The sequence below is a fragment of the Heptranchias perlo genome, chromosome 20 (assembly GCF_035084215.1).
Source record: "Heptranchias perlo isolate sHepPer1 chromosome 20, sHepPer1.hap1, whole genome shotgun sequence".
In the NCBI taxonomy this organism is placed as follows: domain Eukaryota; kingdom Metazoa; phylum Chordata; class Chondrichthyes; order Hexanchiformes; family Hexanchidae; genus Heptranchias; species Heptranchias perlo.
In genome coordinates this window covers 21,944,657-21,962,735 of record NC_090344.1, presented here as the reverse complement: position 1 = coordinate 21,962,735, position 18,079 = coordinate 21,944,657, and the positions used below count along the sequence as shown (strand labels likewise).

The 18,079-nt window shown below is 45.9% G+C and overlaps 1 non-coding gene and 1 pseudogene across 1 annotated transcript; one reads left to right on the top strand and one right to left on the bottom strand.

Moving 5' to 3' along the window:
* The first annotated feature begins 1,667 nt into the window (after positions 1–1,667).
* LOC137335975 (zinc finger protein 271-like) lies at positions 1,668–17,957 on the top strand (annotated as a pseudogene).
* trnay-gua (transfer RNA tyrosine (anticodon GUA)) lies at positions 7,489–7,583 on the bottom strand. Its single transcript has 2 exons — positions 7,547–7,583; positions 7,489–7,524 (listed from the first exon to the last, which is right to left on the bottom strand). It is a non-coding gene; the product is annotated as a tRNA-Tyr (tRNA).
* Positions 17,958–18,079: the final 122 nt, after the last annotated feature.

Here is an 18,079-nt window from a genome sequence, read left to right as displayed (position 1 = left end):
GTGTGTGTGGGGGGGGGGGGGGGGTGCTTCTATGCCGTGTGTTTGTGCCGGTTTAAATGGCACGAAGGGCTGGGCTTTCAGTTTATTTCATTATCCTTGATCCAAACGCGCTCTCCCTGCTTCAAATGTTTTTGCTTTTCGTACAGACATTACGATAAGCAATGGCGGCTGTAACACCCAGCATGCAGCGCGGTAGAGATTGTGCCCTATCTGAATCAGAGGAGCCCAGTGCGCAGGCGCATTAGTGACTCAAGATAAGGCAGTGTGTCGTGAGCATGCGCGACCAGTCGAGGCTGCGGGAGGAGCGCGTTCGGTGCAGGTGAGAGGATCGGAGCAAGAGGATCAATAAACCCCGGGGCCCGGGTCCGGGCTCAGGCCCAGGCTCAGGCTTCACAAACCCCGAGTGTGGCCCCAGACCCGAATATAAAACAGTGAACATTATCCCCCCCTCACCACCCGCCGGTTTCCGGTTTCTCCCGTTTCGCTCCGGACCAACTCTCAACAAAAGGCCGCGGCCCCGCGCCTGCGCGGTGTAAACTGGGACTTCTCAGGGAGCGTCTGTAAATGAAGTAGAAATGCTGATCCGTCAGGGAGCGTCTGTAAATGAAGGCGAAATAATGGTGGGGCAGGGAGCGTCTATAAATGAAGGAGAAATAGTGATCGGTCAGGGAGCGTCTGTAAATGAAGTAGAAATGCTGATCCGTCAGGGAGTGTCTATAAATGAAGGAGAAATAATGGTGGGTCAGGGAGCGTCTATAAATGAAGGAGAAATAGTGATCGGTCAGGGAGCGTCTAAAAATGAAGGAGAAATAACGATCTCTACACCTTTTGTCATCCAGGGATCTCCAGCTTTGGAGGCCGTTCCTTTCCTCCTCGTGGGAATCTGTCTACTCGGTGCTCAAACCAACTCCTCCTTGAAGGCCTCCCATTGTTCAATTACTGTTTTGTTGCCAATTTTTGATTCCAATCCACCTGGACAAGATCCCTTTTTAACTCACTGAAATTTGCCCTCCTCCAGTTAAGTATTTTCACATTTGACTGTCCCTTGTACTTTTCCATAACTGTTCTAAACCTAATGAGATTATGATCACTGCTGCCCCACTGAAACATGCTCCACCTGCCCCACTTCATTCTCCACACCGAGCCCACTGCTGTACTCACATTCGCCCTCTCACATTCACCCTCTCACATTCACTCTCTCACATTCACTCTCTCACATTCACCCTCTCACATTCACCCTCTCACATTCACTCTCTCACATTCACTCTCTCACATTCACTCTTTCACACTCTCTCACACTCACTCTTTCACATTCACTCTCTCACATTCACTCTCTCACATTCACTCTCTCACATTCACTCTCTCACATTCCTCTCTCACACTCACTCTCTCACATTCCTCTCTCACCCTTTCACTCATGGTTTAGCACCACTGAAAGATGATGCGATGGGTTTGGATTTCAGCTCAGGGAGGAGGGAGAGTGTGTGGGATGGGGATTTATAGCTTTGAGGAACAAGAGAGTAAAGAATGTTCCATAGAAACGAGAATTGTCTGTTCTAAATTTTTATCCTGTACTTACAGTGATAACTTTTATAAACTCCTTTTACAGGGTATTTGAAGGGGTGGATTTGCAGACAGGAAACTCAAACCAAAGACCACGTCAAGATCTGACAGAGTCACTCGATTCATCAGGACCTGAATATCATCGGCCTTTGAATGTGGAAGGAGAAATGTTTGTCTGTTCTGTCTTTCGGAAAAGATTTGAAACATCAGTGTGAGTGGAAAAGCACCGAGACACACACACCCGAGTGAGAGTGTTCCAGTGCACTGACTGTGGAAAGAGCTTTAACCAGTTCCAAAGCCTGAAAAAACATCACACCATTCACAGCGGGGAGAAACCGTACACGTGTTCTGTGTGTGGACGAGGCTTCAACTGATCGTCCAACCTGGAGAGACACAAGGACACCCGCACCATGGAGAAACCGTGGAAATGTGGGGACTGTGGGAAGGGATTCAATTACCCGTCACAGCTGGAAATTCATCGACGCAGACACACCGGGGAGAGGCCGTTCATCTGCTCCGTGTGTAAGAAGAGATTCACTGAGTCATCCCACCTGCTGACACACCAACGAGTTCACTCTGATGAGAGATCTTTTACATGCTCTGACTGTGGGAAGAGCTTTAAAAGCAGAAACAAACTTCTGAGACATCAGCACGGTGACACTGGGGAGAGGCCGTTCATCTGCTCTGTGTGTAAGAAGAGATTTACTCGTTCGTCCACCCTGCTGAGACACCAGCGAATTCACACTGGGGAGAGGCCATTCTCCTGTTCCGTGTGTAAGAAGAGATTCACTCAGTCATCCAACCTGCTGAAACACCAGCGAGTTCACACTGGGGAGAGGCCATTCTCCTGCTCTGTGTGTGGGAAGAGATTCACTCAGTCATCCACCCTGCTGATACACCAGCGAGTTCACACTGGGGAGAGGCCATTCTCCTGCTCTGTGTGTGGGAAGAGATTCACTGAGTCATCCAACCTGCTGAGACACCAGCGAGTTCACACTGATGAGAAACCTTTTAAATGTTCTGACTGTGGGAAGAGATATAAAAGCAAAAGGAATCTACTGACACACCAACGTACTCACACTGGGGAGAGACTTTTTAAATGTTCTGAATGTGAGAAGGGCTTTAAAAGCACAAATGATCTGCTGAAACACCAACGCACTCACACTGGGGAGAGACTGTTCACCTGCTCCGTGTGTGGGAAGGGATTCACTAATTCATCCCACCTTCTGAAACATCAACTTGTTCACACTATTGAGTGACCTTTAAACTCAGTGACTGTGAGAAGAGCTTCAAAAGCAGAAATGAACTGCTGACACATCAACTCACACCTATTGGGGAGAGACTGTTCACCTGCTCCGTGTGTGGGAAGGGATTCACTCAGTCATCACACGTGCTGAGACACCAGCGAGTTCACATATGACTGCAGGGGTTGGATTCTGCTGTTCATCCCATCCAGGACTGAACCATGTTCATTCTGACAGTTGGGGTTTGTTTCTTCTGATGTTAATAACCCCTATAACTGGGCTGGAGTTTAATATTCTGAATATCTGTAAAATAAATCAGCTTTATTTTAAACACTTTATTGTTGATTTTGGTCTTTCCCACCTGAGTGTTTAGCATCGCCTGTCTGGAGCTCAGAAAGGACAATCTGGGGGGAGGATCGTCCGGTGGGAACAGAACTTCAGCCTGGACACAGTCCTTCAGGGCCACACTGAGAGGGGCAAACGGCACTTTGGTCTTTCTCGTCTCTCTTCACTGACAGTAAAGTCGCCGTGCGGGTTTATCTTGCGTGTAAGAAATGTGTCCCAGCCGCTCTCTTTCATGGTTCCGATCTCCGAGGCACGGAACAGAAGGGTCCTTTCCAATGGATTCAAGAAGGACAATGGTGAATGCTGGAAAAGTGCTGTCAAATCAGAGATTGGTGTAAAACTGTGATTGATTCCTGACTGGAAGTGAAACGGCAGGTTTAAGTCTCCAGTCTAAAAATAACTGGTAATTATTCTATGAAGATTTAAATTGTTTGTGTGACAGTCCTGAGTCTACCAATTAAGGCAGGCGAAAATAAACCCATTTAAAATCAGTGGGTTAAAGTGTGCAATAAAATAATGAAGAGTTAATTCACAGGAGCCTGTTAACTGCTGGTACAATTATACAACAGTCATTTGATCTGCAGGTAAAGAAGGACCTGCAGTGTGTTTCCAGAATTCCCTGTTTTATTGATGTCTTTGTGTTAGACACCAGGATAATGAAAGATACACGACCCTGACCATTCACGGGGTGGGGGCGATCTCGACAGTTACTCTGGGATCACCCCCGCTGCGGGACTCCACCACTGACCCTGCTGAAGGTTGCAGGCTCAGGGAGTGGGGCCTCCAGGAGTGGACTGTGAGAAAGCTGGGTTTCAGTATCCTGACAAATATATGCCGAGGAACCAGAGGAATCCTTACATGTCAGTGTAGGTCTCGGGGTGAATGATTCCTGACTCGCAGAACTGTCTTACTTTTAACCCAGATCGGATCGGGATCAATTCAGTTTACAGGAGAATTGGGACAAATATCACCCACAATCGATGGAGACAAAAGCAGCCATTAGAGAAACTCAGAGATCTTTGGAAAAGAAGATGGTGCACAATTGTGGTAATAATAGTAAAAGATTTTCCAGCTACGTCAGGAGTCAGAAGACCATTAAAGATGGTTTAGGTCCACTGAAAGACAGTTCAGGACAGATCCCTGGGCTATGGTACAGCTGTTAAATGAGTATTTCTCATCAGTCTACACTCCTGTGGATGATGCTCAGATTCCAGCTGTGGGATGTGCTGTCAACAATGACATCATAAATATTAAAATAGAAAGGGATGTGATCTTGGATAAAATATGAAATCTCAAAATGGATTGTGCTCCAGGTCCAGATGATATCCACCCCCGGGTGTTCAAAGAGATGGGACGGGTGCTCTGTGAGCCCATTGCCTGTATCTTCAACAGCTCAATAGAGTCAGCGATAGTCCCCTGAGATTAGAAGGTAGCTCACATAGTTCCAATTTTCATTAACGGGGACAAAATTGAACAGCAAAATTGAAGTCAATGGGAATCGGGGGAATACTCTCCAGTGGCTGGAGTAATACCTAGCACAAAGGAAGATGGTAGTGGTTGTTGTAGGCTAATCATCTCAGCTCCAGGACATTGCTGCAGGAGTTCCTCAGGGCAGTGTCCTAGGCCCAACCATCTTCAGCTGCATCATTAATGACCCTCCCTCCATGATAAGTTCAGAAATGCAGATGTTCGCTGATGATTGCACACTGTTCAGTTCCATTCGCAACCCCTCAGATAATGAAGCAGTCTGTGCCTGCATGCAGCAAGACGTGGACAACATCCAGGCTTGGCCAGATAAGTGGCAAGCAACATTCGCGCCAGACAAGTGCCAGGCAATGACCATCTCCAACAAGAGAGAGTCTAACCATCTCCCCATGACATTCAATGGCATTACCATCACCGAATCCCCCACCATCAACATCCTCGGGGTCACCATTGACTAGAAACTTAACTGGACCAGCCATATAAATACTGTGGCTACAAGAGCAGGTCAGAGGCTGGGTATTCTGCGCCAAGTGACTCACCTCCTGACTCCCCAAAGCCTTTCCACCATCTACAAGGCACAAGTCAGGAGTATGATGGAATACTCTCCACTTGCCTGGATGAGTGCAGCTCCAACAACACTCAAGAAGCTCGACACCATCCAGGACAAAGCAGCCTGGTTGATTGGCACCCCATCCACCGAGCACCAATCACACATCCCTCCACAAGATCTTTAATATCCCGTCTCATCCCCGGCCACCATCCAATTTATCCTAATTTGTCCTCCATATCTTCCCATTTAGGGTGTCCGCCTGCGTTAGAGCCACGGATCCGCTGCATTTCCGAATCGAATTGGGAATCTCTTGAAGTAAATCACTCTCCTCCTCACAGTTTATTATCCTCACTGTTCACTGCACTTTCAAGTTTTGTGTCATCTGCAAATTTGGAAATTGTGCCCTGTATACCCAGGTCCAAGTCATTAATATATATCAAGAAAAGCAGTGGTCCCAGCACCGACCCCTGGGGAACACCACTGTATACCTCCCTCCATTCCGAAAAACAACTGTTCACCACTACTCTCTGTTTCCTGCTATTTAGCCAATTCTATATCCATGCTGCTACTGCCCATTTTATTCCATGGGCTTCAATCTTGATGACAAGCCCATTATGCAACACTTTATCAAACGCCTTTTGAAAGTCCATACACACCACAACAACTGCATTGCCTTCATTGACCTTCTCTGTTACCTTATCAAAAAATCTGTATCAAGTTAGTTAAACAAGATTTGCCTTTAACAAATCCGTGCTGGCTTTCCCTAATCCTTGTCCAAGTGACTGCTAATTCTATCCCGGATTATCGTTGCTAGAACTTTCCCCACTACCGAGGTTAAATTGACTGGTCTGCAGTTGCTCGGTTTTATCTTTCACCCTTTCTTGAACAGTGGTGTAACATTTGCAATTCTCCAGTCCTCTGGCATCACCCCCATACCTAGGGATGTTTGGAAGATTATGGCCAGTACCTCTGCAATTTCTACCATTACATCCCTCAGCAACCGAGGATGCATCCCATCCGGACCAGGTGACGTTTCTACTTCAAGTACAGACAGCCATTCAAGTACCTCCTCTTTATGAATTTTTAGCCAATCCAGTATCTCAACTACATCTTCCTTTACTGACACTCTGGCAGCATTTTCTTCCTTGGTAAAGACAGATACAAAGTATTTATTTCGTACCTCCGCCATGCCCACTGTCTCCCACTGCTACTTACTCACTATAACTGGGGCCAGTGGTGCAATGGATAAGGCATTTGACTAAAAATCACAAGATTATAAGTTCGACTCCTATCGGGCTTGGAATTTTTTTTTGCAAACTCTGCATTATTTTATCACATTCAATACCTTGCAAGCTGTCCTACTTGCTGGTGCTGCCTGGCTGCATACCTGGTAAGTGCCTTCTTAGTGCAGCAAGCAATGGTTCAGTGTCATAATCTGAAAGTCATGAATTCAATCTTCAGAGAAGGCATCAGGGATTACGAAGATTTTTTTCCATCTCTCACCTCATCTTTCCATCTTTCTGCATAGCAAAATCAAGAACTTTTGCTGACTGCAGCACATCAAAAGATTTGCTGCCCCTTGACCTCTCTGTACCCAAACACACAGTGAAATTTAGGAAGTTCATGGGCTATGGACTCAGTGACAACACTCTTGTTTCTGTATAATTGCACCAAGACAATCGGTGAGTGGAGAATATAATCAACGATCCCGCTACTTCTCACATGCCAAGTGAGCGCTCCACCAGTTGAGCTAATTCCTCGTTTGCTGTTTGTAAATCGCCCTTCACAGTTCCCGCCTCGCACTCACCTCCAAGCTGCTCCACGACCAGCAGAGAAATCTTGCCTTGGGTTGCCGCTCCCTGAATATATTAAATACTTTGCTCCAATCGGCGGTATCGAGCATCAGCAAGTGAGGAACAGCAGAACGGGAAGCCACAGTAATCATGAATGATGCTGAGAAGAGCCCGAGCCTGCGGAAGGAAGACGAGGTCACCGGAAAGCAACAGCCGCCCGAGCCTGAGGGAGCAGCGTGAGCCCTGACTGACTGACTGATCGAAGACCTTTTTGCCTGAAATTGAGGGCGATTTGAAGTGTTGCTGCTCAAAGGCACTCCCTGCTGGTGAGCAGAGGCAAATGCTCGAGTGAAACAGCCGTGCTCGGGCAGAAACAGAAAGCTTTAAGGTTTGAGAAAGGAAAAGTGGTGTCCTGTGACTCAGTGGCAACATGTTAATCTGTAAACTGCCTGTAAAGTTAAGAAAGCGACCTTGAGGTAATTGCTGCTTATTCCAAAAGCACACTCACTCCTTCGAGCCGGAATTGAACCAGCGACCTAAGGATGACTTTACTTTGGTTTAATTCACTACAGTCCTCCACTCCACCAGCTGAGCTATCGAAGGGAAGTGATACAAAAGATTGTCTTTGGTGATTGTTCACCGTGTGCCTGTTGACACGTTCAGACTCGTGGAGTCCGGTGCTGATCGAAGACTTCTTTTGCCTGAAAGCGAGAGCTGAGTGTTTTGAAGTATTGCTGCTCAAAAGCACTCTCTGCTGGTGAGCAGAGGCAAAACAGCCTTGTTTGGGCAGACACATAAAGTTTTAAGGCTTGAGAAAAGAAAATAGGCGTCCTGTGCCTTCATGGCAACATGTTAATCTGTAAGGTGCCTGTAAAGTTAAGAGAGCGACCTTGAACTAATTGCTGCTTATTGCAAAAGCACACGCACTCCTTCGAGCAGGAATTGAACAAATGACGTAAGGATGACTTTATCTTATTTTCCACGACAGTCTTGTCACTTGACCAGCTGAGGTATCGAAGGGAAGCGGCAAAAATGTTTCACTTTGGTGATTGTTCACCGTGCACCTTTGACACACCGGACTCGTGGATTCCAGTGCTCATGACTGAGGCTCACTCAGTACCTGCTCATACCACAGCGCTGTGGGAGTGTGAGCTGCTCCGTGTTCTCCACAGCCTGGGCCAGTGACACAATGAATAATGCGACTGATTATTGATCTGGAGATTGTGTGTTCAAGTTTACGGAGGATGTAAAGTGGAAGGCCGGGCCTGGAGAGCATTGGAATAGTCGAGTCTAGAGGGAAACAAAGGCACGGATGAGGGTTTCAGCAGCAGAACTTCATTCTGGCAGTTGGGATTTGTTTCTGATGATGTTAATAACCGCTATAACTGGGCTGAAATTCAATATTCTGGATCTATGTCAAATAAATCAACTTTGTTTAAAACAGAATGGGTCAATTACTTGATGAATTCAAGATAAGAGACTAATTGATGTCCTAATTACCGATTATTATGCCTTTTCTCCTTCCTCACTCTAGATTATTTCAGTTCTCATACCTTCAATTACTCTCATGGCCAAGTCCCAGCTCCCCGGTCCTTCCCGAGTGCCTCTCCCAGCCTTGGGATCCAGGGAAGGTATCAGTAATGTACCCGGGATCACTAAACACAAAACCCAGTCTGTGAATCACTTTCAGCTACTGGACTTATCGTGTGTCCCACAGCATCTCTCTCACCTTCGATGTGTGAATAGAGCATCAGGTCTGGGAATCTCGGCTTAAATTAAAATACACTCTGCAAATGTATTTAACAAAATACAAACAAGTAAACACATCATGGCTCAATAATCCAGCACTAAATTCAAAGGAGTAAGTCTGTTATCAAACTCCTTGAGTGGACAGAATAAAGAAAAATCCCAACTCTAAGATCCCCTCGAATCCTTTGCAAATACCTTTCAAATCTTGACAATAATCAACAAGTCTAATTTAATGTTGATCTTTATCTTGAGTGGGGTTGGAATACAGAAGTGATGCTTCAGTTGTAAAGAACCTTGGTCAGACCCCATCTGGAGAACAGGGCACCGAACCTAAGGAGAGATAAATCGGCCTTGGGAAAGATACAGTGCAGATTCACCAGAATGATGCCGGGGTTAAAAGGATTAAATTATGAGGACGGATTGCATAAACTTGGTTTTTATTCCAATGAGTTTAAAACATTGAGATGTGATCTCATCGAGATGATTAAAATAATAAAGGGATTCAATAAGGTAGATACAGAGAAATGATTTAATCTGGAGGGGGAATCCAGAACAAGAGGGCATAAGAAATAGGAGCATGAGTGGGCCCCTCGAGCCTGCTCTGCCATTCAGTAAGTACATGGCTGATCTTCTACCTTAACTCCACTTTCCTGCCTGATTCCTTGAGTCCTTCTGTGTCCAAAAATCTCTCGATCTCATTCTTGTATATATTCAACGTCTGAGCGTCCACAGCCCTCTGGGGTAGAGAATTCCAAAAATTCACCATCTTCTGAGTGAAGAAATTTTTCCTTATCTCTGTCCTAAATGGCAGATCCCTTATCCTGAGACTATGCCTCCTAGTTCTAGATTCTCCAGCCAGGGGAAACAGCCTCTCAGCATCTACCTTGTCAAGCCCTCTAAGAATTTTAGACGTGTCAATTAGATCACCTCTCATTCTTCTAAATTCCAGAGATTATAGGGCCATTCTGTTCAATCTCTCCTCACACAACAACCATCTCATCCCAGGAATCAATCCAGTGAACCTTTGTGGCACCCCCTCGAAGGCAAGTATATCCTTCCTCCGGTAAGGAGACCAAAACTGTACACAGTACTCCAGGTGTGGTCTCACCAAAGCCCCATATAATTGCAGCAAGACTTCCTTACTCTTATACTCCAACCCCATTGCAATAAAGGCCAACATTCTATTTGCTTTCCTAATTGTTTGCTGTACCTGCATATTAACTTCATGTGATCCGTGTACAAGGACACCAAAAACCCTCTGAACAACAGCATTTCTTAGTCTCTCACCTTTTAAAAAAATATTCTGCTTTTCTATTCTTCCCACCAAAGTGAATAATTTCACATTTCCCCACATGATACTCCATCTGACAACTTCTTGATAATCTTAACATTAGAGCGAGGTCATTTATGAGCAAAATAAGATAGTAATTTTTCACACAAATGGTGGTGGAAATCATAAACTCACTTCCCCGAAAGGCTGTGGATGCTGGGGCTCGATTGAAATGTTCAATATTGAGATTGATGGGTTTGTGTTGTGTGAGGGTTGAAAGGGATCTGGAGCTTGAATCTGATCAACAAGCCTCCTGTCCGGCATCTTCTCAAACACTTTTTAACAATCCATCTTCACAACCTCCATTGCATTTTATCCCCACACTGTGTTATTCCCTCCAATAATCCCTGCTGTCTGTCCTGAATTAATCCATTTCATTCCCAATGTTGAAATCTTTGCTCCACCCACTCGGTTCCATCGGTTTTTCTCCACAACACAAAGGGCCAGTTTTCCCCAAGAGTTTCACACCAATCAGCTTTCAAAATGAGGCAGAGTTTCAGCCAATGAGGGAGATCCGGGCTCAGCCCCGCCCACTCGGTGCCGAAAGTCCCGCCCCTCACACACTCCCATTGGTTGGAGGACCAACCGCCCGCTCGGTCCTCCAGTCCCTCTCCGCTCTTCCTATTGGTCCGGAGCTCCCGTCAATCACCCGGGCAGTGTGAGCTGAGCATGCGCGGCGGGCGGGGAGTGAGGCCGAGATCGTGTCCGCAACAGGTGAGAGATGGGCGGGGGGAGCGGGTTAATAAACCCCGGGGGAGGGGGCGGGGGCTTCACAAACCCCGAGTGCGGCCCCGGGCCCGAATATCAAACAGTGAACATTCTCCTCTCTCTCTCTACACTCCGGGGGCTCCGGTTTAGATCAGACCCGAAACTCAACACACGGCCCGCGGCCTCCGAGCATGCGCAGAGTCAGCGTCAAACCTCGTGACTCATCGAATCAGGGAGCGTCTGTAAATGAAGGAGAAATGGTGATCGGTCAGGGACCGTGTGTAAATGAATGAGAAATGGTGATCGGTCAGGGAGCGTGTGTAAATGAAGGGGAAATGGTGATCGGTCAGGGAGCGTCTGTAAATGAAGGAGAAATGGTGATCGGTCAGGGAGCGTCTGTAAATGAAGGCGAAATGGTAATCGGTGAGAGAGCGTCTGAAAATGAAGGAGAAATGGTAATCGGCCAGGGAGTGTGTGTAAATGAAGGAGAAATGGTTATCGGTCAGGGAGAGTCTGCAAATGAAGCAGAAGTGGTGATCGGTCAGGGAGAGTCTGTAAATGAAGCAGAAGTGGTGATAAGGCAGGGAGCGTCTGTAAATGATGAAGAAATGGTGATTGGCTCCGAAAGAGTCTGTCAATGAAGGAGAAATGGTGATTGGTCAGGGAGTATCTGTAAATGAAGGACAAATGGTGATCGGTCAGGGAGCATCTGCAAATAGATGATAAATGATGACAGATCAGGGAACGTCTGTAAATGAAAGCGAAATGGTGAAGGTCGGGGGAGTCTGTCGATGAATGAGAAGTGGTGATCGGTCAGGGAGCATCTGTAAATGAAGGAGAAATGGTGAATTTCAGGGCAAGTCTGTCAATGACGAAGAAAATGTGACGGCTCATAAAAACATAAGAAATAGGAGCAGGAGTAGGCCATACGCCCCCTTGAGCCTGCTCTGCCATTCAATAAGATCAAGGCTGATCTTTGACCTCAACTCCACTTTCCTGCCCAATCCCCATATCCCTTGATTCCCTTAGAGTCCAAAAATCTATCAATCTCAGCCTTGCATATACTCAACGACTGTGCATCCACAGCCCTCTGAGGTAGAGAATTCCAAAGATTTACAACCCTCTCAGTGGTGAAATTCCTCCTCATCTCAGTCTTAAATGGCCGACCCCTTATCCTGAGACAATGCTCCTACTTCTACACTCTCCAGCCAGGGGAAACATCCTCTCAGTATCTACCCTCTCAAGCCCTCTCAGAATCTTACAAGTTTCAATGAGATCACCTCTCATTCTTAGAACCATAGAAAAGATACAGCACAGAAGGGGGCCATTCGGCCCATTGTGTCCACGCTGGCTCGAAGAACAACCAGGTGCCCATTCTAATCCCACCTTCCAGCACCCGGTCCGTAGCCCTGCAGCTTACAGCACTTTAGATGCATGTCCAGGTACTTTTAAAAAAGAGTTGAGGGTCCCTGCCTCTACCACCAATTCGGGCAGCGGATTCCATACACCCACCACCCTCTGGGTAAAACAGTTTTTCCTCGTGTCCCCTCTAATCCTTCCGCCAATCAGCTGAAATCTATTTCCTCTAGTTCTTGAACTCTCTGCTAGGGGAAACAGATACTTCCTGTCTACTCTATCTGGGCCCCTCATCATTTTGTACACGTCAATCAAGTCACCACTCAGCTTCATCTGCTCCAAGGAAAACAACACCAACCTATCCAATCTCTCCTCGTAGCTGCAATTTTCAAGCCCTGGCAACATTCTTGTAAATCTTCTCTGCACTCTCTCCAGAGCAATAACGTCCTTCCTGTAATGTGGTGACCAGAACTGCACACAATACTCCAGCTGTGGCCTTACCAGCGTTTTATACAGTTTATACAGTCATTACATCCGTGCTTTTGTATTCTATACCTCGGCTAATAAACGGAGAGCATTCCGTATGCCTTCTTCATAACCTTATCTACCTGTACTGCCACCTTCAGGGACCTGTGCACATGCACTCCATGGTCTCTCACTTCCTCCACCCCTCTCAATATATTCCTGTTTACTGCGTATTCCCTTTCACTGTTTGCCCTCCCGAAGTGCATTACCTCACACTTCTCCGGGTTGAACTCCATTTGCCACTTTTCCGCCCACTCCACCAACCCATTGATATCTTCCTGGAGTCCACAGCTACCCTCTTCACTATTAATTACACAGCCAATTTTTGTGTCATCTGCACATTTGCGAATCATGCTCCAGACATTCAAGTCCAAATCATTAAGATAGACCACAAACAGCGGGGACCCAACACTGAGCCCTGTGGCACACCACTGGAAACAGATTTCCATTCGCAAAGATATCCATCAACTTTTACCCTTTGTTTCCTGTTACTGAGCCAATTTTGGATCTAATTCACCACATTTCCCTGTATCCCATGGGCTTTTACCTTTCTGACCAGTCTGCCATGTGGGACCTTGTCAAATGCCTTACTACAATCCATGTAGACAACATCCAACAGCACTACCCTCATCAATCCTCCTCGTCACTTCCTCAAATAATTTAATCAGATTTGCAAGGCATGACCTTCCCTGAACAAATCCATGCTGACTATCCCTGATTAAACTATCCCTTTCCAAGCGACAGTTTATCCTATCTCTCAGTATTGATTCTAATAGTTTGCCCACCACCGAGGTAAGACTGACCGGCCTATAATTGTTCGGTCTTTCCCTTGAACCCTTTTTAAACAATGGTCTTACGTTTCCAGTCTTCCGGTACCTCCCCTGTATCTAATGAGGATTGGAAAATGATCCTCAGAGCATCCGCTATTTCCTTCCTGGCTTCCTCCAATAGCCCAGGAAACAATCCATCCGGCCCTGGTGACTTATCGACTTGGAAGGATTCCAGTCCCTCTAGTACTTCCTCTCTCGTCATGTTTACCTGATCCAATATTTCACAACTGTCCTCTTTAACTACTACATCCGGATCATCCCCTTCCTTTGTGAATACGGAGAAAAAATATTCATTTAAAACCCCACCCACATGTTCTGCTTCGACACACAAGTTACCCTTATCATCCCTGATAGGTCCCACCTTTTCCTTAGCTATCCTCTTGTTCTTAATGTACTGATAAAATATCTAACATTCTTCTAAACTCCAGAGAGCATAGGCCCATTCTATTCAATCTCTCCTCATAGGACAACCGTCTCATCCCAGGAATCAATCGAGTGAACCTTCGCTGCATATACCCTTCCTCAGATAAGGAGAGCACAACTGTCCACAGTACTCCAGGTGTGGTCTCACCAAAGCCCTGTACAACTGCAACAAGACTTCCTTATTCTTCGACTCCAACCCCCTTGCAATAAATTCCAACATTCCAGTTGCCTTCGAATTGCTTGCTGTACCTGCATGTTATCTTTCGGTGTTTCTTGTACGAGGACATACAAATCTCTCTGAACACCAACATTTAATAGTTTCTCACCATTTTAAAAATTCTGTTTCTCGAGTCTTCCTACCAAAGTGAATAACCTCACATTTCCCCAAATAATACTCTATCTGCCACCTTCTTGGCCACTCACTTAACCTGTCTATATCCCTTTGCAGACTCTTTGTGTCCTCCTCACAGCTTACTTTCCCACCTAGCTTCATGTCGTCAGCAAACTTGGATACTTTACACTCGGTCCCATCCGCTAAGTCATTGATATATATTGTAAATAGCTGAGGCCCAAGCACTGATCCTTGCGGCACCCCACTACTTACACATCCAGGCCATCAAAATATATCAAAAAGATTCATGGTCCTAATACCCACCCCTATGGAATATCACTGTATACTTCCTTCCAGTCTGTAAAACAACGGTTCACCACTGATCTCCACATTCTGTCTCTCTGCCAATTTTGTATCCATGCTGCTATTGGCTTCAATTTTATTAACAGGTCCATTCGGTGGTACTTTACCGAACGCCTTTTAAATGTCCGTTTACACAACATCGAGTGCACTACCCTCATCAACCCTCTCCGTTATTTCATTGAAGAACTCAATCAAATTAGTCAGACATGATTTTACTTTTAACAAATCGATATTGACTGTCATTTATTAACTCACATTCTTCCAAGTGAGAATTAATTTTGTCCCGGATTCTGGTCTCGAGAAGTTTCCCACCACCGACGTTAGGCTGACTGGCCTGTAATTGCCGGGTTTATCCCTCTCCTACATTTATGAACAGGGGTGTGACACTTGCAATCCTCCAGTCCTCAGACATCACTCCCATACCAAGGAGGATTGGAAGATTGTGGTCAGAGCCTCCGCTATCTACACCTTCACTTCACTCAGTAATCTCGGAGGAATCCCATCTGGACCGAAAGACTTTTTTACTTTGAGCACTGCCAGTCTTTTAAGTACCTCCTCTTTATCTATTTTGATCGTCTTCAATATCACTACTACCTCCTCCTTTACTGTACAATGGCAGAATCCTCTTCTCTGGTGAAGACGAATGTAAAGTACTCATTTAGTGCCTCAGCCATGCCCTATGCCTCCACAAGAAGATCTCCTTTTTTGTCCCTTATCGACCCCACCCTTCCTTTGACTCCCCTTTTGTATGTTCATAAAAGACTTTTGGATTCCATTTTATGTTAACCACCAATCTATTCTCATACTCTCTCTTTGCACCTCTTATTCCCTTTTTTAGATCTCCTCTGTACTTTCTTTGTTCAGCCTGGTTCACTACTGTATTATGAACCTTAAATTCGTCATAAGCCTCCTTTTTCTGTTTCATTTTAATCTCTATCTATCTCTTTAGTCATCCAGGGAGCTCTAGCTTTGGATGCCCTTCCTTTCTCTCCCGTGGGGATCTGTCTGCTCTGTACCTGAACCAACTCCTCCTTCAAGGCCTCCCATTGTTCAATTACTGTTTTGTTGCCAATTTTTGATTCCAATCCACCTGGACAAGATCCCTTTTTAACTCACTGGAATTAGCCCTCCTCCAGTTAAGTATTTTCACATTTGACTGTCCCCTGTCCTTTTCCATAACTATTCTAAACCTAATGAGATTATGATCACTGCTGCCCCACTGAAACATGCTCCACCTGCCCCACTTCATTCTACACACCGAGCCCACTGCTGTACTCACACTCACTCTCTCACACTCACTCTCACATTCCTCTCTCACACTTTCACTCATGGTTTAGGGCCACTGAAAGATGATGCGATGGGTTTCGATTTCAGCACAGGGAGCAGGGAGAGTGTGTGGGACAGGGATTTACAGCTTTGAGGAATAAGAGAGGAAATAATGTTCCATAGAAAGTAGAGTTATCTTATCTGAATTTCTATCCTGTACTTACATTGATAACTTTTATAAACTCCATTTACAGGGGAGGATTTGCAGAGGGAAACTCACACCAAAGATCACGTCAAGATCTGACAGAGTCACTCGATTCATCAGGACCTGAATATCATCGGCCTTTGAATGTGGAAGGAGAAACGTTTGTCTGTTCTATCCGTGGGAGAAGATTTCAAACATCAGTGTGAGTGCAAAATCACCGAGACACACACACCCGAGTGAGAGTGTTACAGTGCACTGACTGTGGAAAGAGCTTTAACCAGTTACACAGACAGAAAAAACATCACACCATTCACAGCGGGGAGAAACCGTACACGTGTTGTGTGTGTGGACGAGGCTTCAACTGATCGTCCAACCTGGAGAGACACAAGGTCACCCGGACCACGGAGAAACCATGGAAATGTGGGGACTGTGGGAAGGGATTCAATTACCCGTCACAGCTGGAAATGCATGGACACAATCACACTGGGGAGAGGCCGTTCTTCTGCTCCGTGTGTGGGAAGGGATTCACTCGGTCATCCACCCTGCTGAGACACCAGCGAACTCACTCTGATGAGAGACCTTTTAAATGTTCTGACTGTGAGAAGAGCTTTAAAAGCAAAAGTATTCTGCTGACACACCAACGCACTCACACTGGGGAGAGGCCATTCACCTGCTCCGTGTGTGAGAAGAGATTCACTCGGTCATCCCACCTGCTGACACACCAGCGAGTTCACTCTGATGAGAGACCTTTTAAATGTTCTGACTGTGAGAAGAGCTTTAAAAGCAAAATTGATCTGATGAGACACCAACATAGCCACACTGGGGAGAGGCCGTTCACCTGCTCCGTGTGTGGGAAAGGATTCACTCAGTCATCCACCCTGCTGAAACACCAGCGAGTTCACACTGGGGAGAGACCGTTCTCCTGCTCAGTGTGTAAGAAGAGATTCACTCGATCATCACACCTTCTGTCACACCAGCGAGTTCACACTGGGGAGAGACCTTTTAAATGTTCTAACTGTGAGAAGAGGTTTAAAAGCAAAATTGATCTGATGAAACACCAACGTACCCATACTGGGGAGAGGCCGTTCACCTGCTCCGTGTGTGGGAAGGGATTCACTCAGTCATCCCACCTGCTGAAACACCAGCGAGTTCACACTGGGGAGAGGCCGTTAAATGTTCTGACTGTGAGAAAAGACTTAAAATCAGAAATGAGCTGCTGAGACATCGACGCACTCACACTGGGGAGAGACTGTTCACCTGTTCCATGTGTGGGAAGGGATTCACTAATTCATCCCACCTTCTGAAACATCAACTTGTTCACACTATTGAGTGACCTTTTAACTCAGTGACTGTGAGAAGAGCTTTAAAAGCAGAAATGAACTGCTGACGCATCAACTCACGCCCTTTGAGGAGAGACTGTTCACCTGTTCCATGTGTGGGAAGGGATTCACTCAGTCATCACACATGCTGAGACACCAGCGAGTTCACATATGACTGCAGGGGTTGGATTCTGCTGTTAATCCCATCCAGGACTGAACCATGTTCATTCTGACAGTTGGGGTTTGTTTCTTCTGATCTCAATAACCCCTATAACTGGGCTGGAGTTTAATATTCAGAATATCTGTTAAATAAATCAGATTTGTTTTAAACACCTTGTTGTCGATTTTGGTTTTTCCCACCTGAGTGTTTAGCATCACCTGACTGGAGCTCAGAAAGGACAATCTGATGGGAACAGAACTTCAGCCTGGACACAGTCCTTCAGGGCCACACTGAGAGGGGCAAACGGCACTTTGGCCTTTCTCGTCTCCCTTCACTGACAGCAAAGTCACTGTATGACATCCAGTCGAAAAATGACTGTGGTAATTATTCTATGAAGATTTCACCTGTTTGAGTGACAGTCCTGAGTCTACCATTTAAGGCAAGCGTTAACTCATTTAAAATAAACCCGTTAAAAATAAATGAGTTAAAGTCTGAATTGAAGTAGCAGAGGGAGGAGTTCACAGGAGCCTGTTA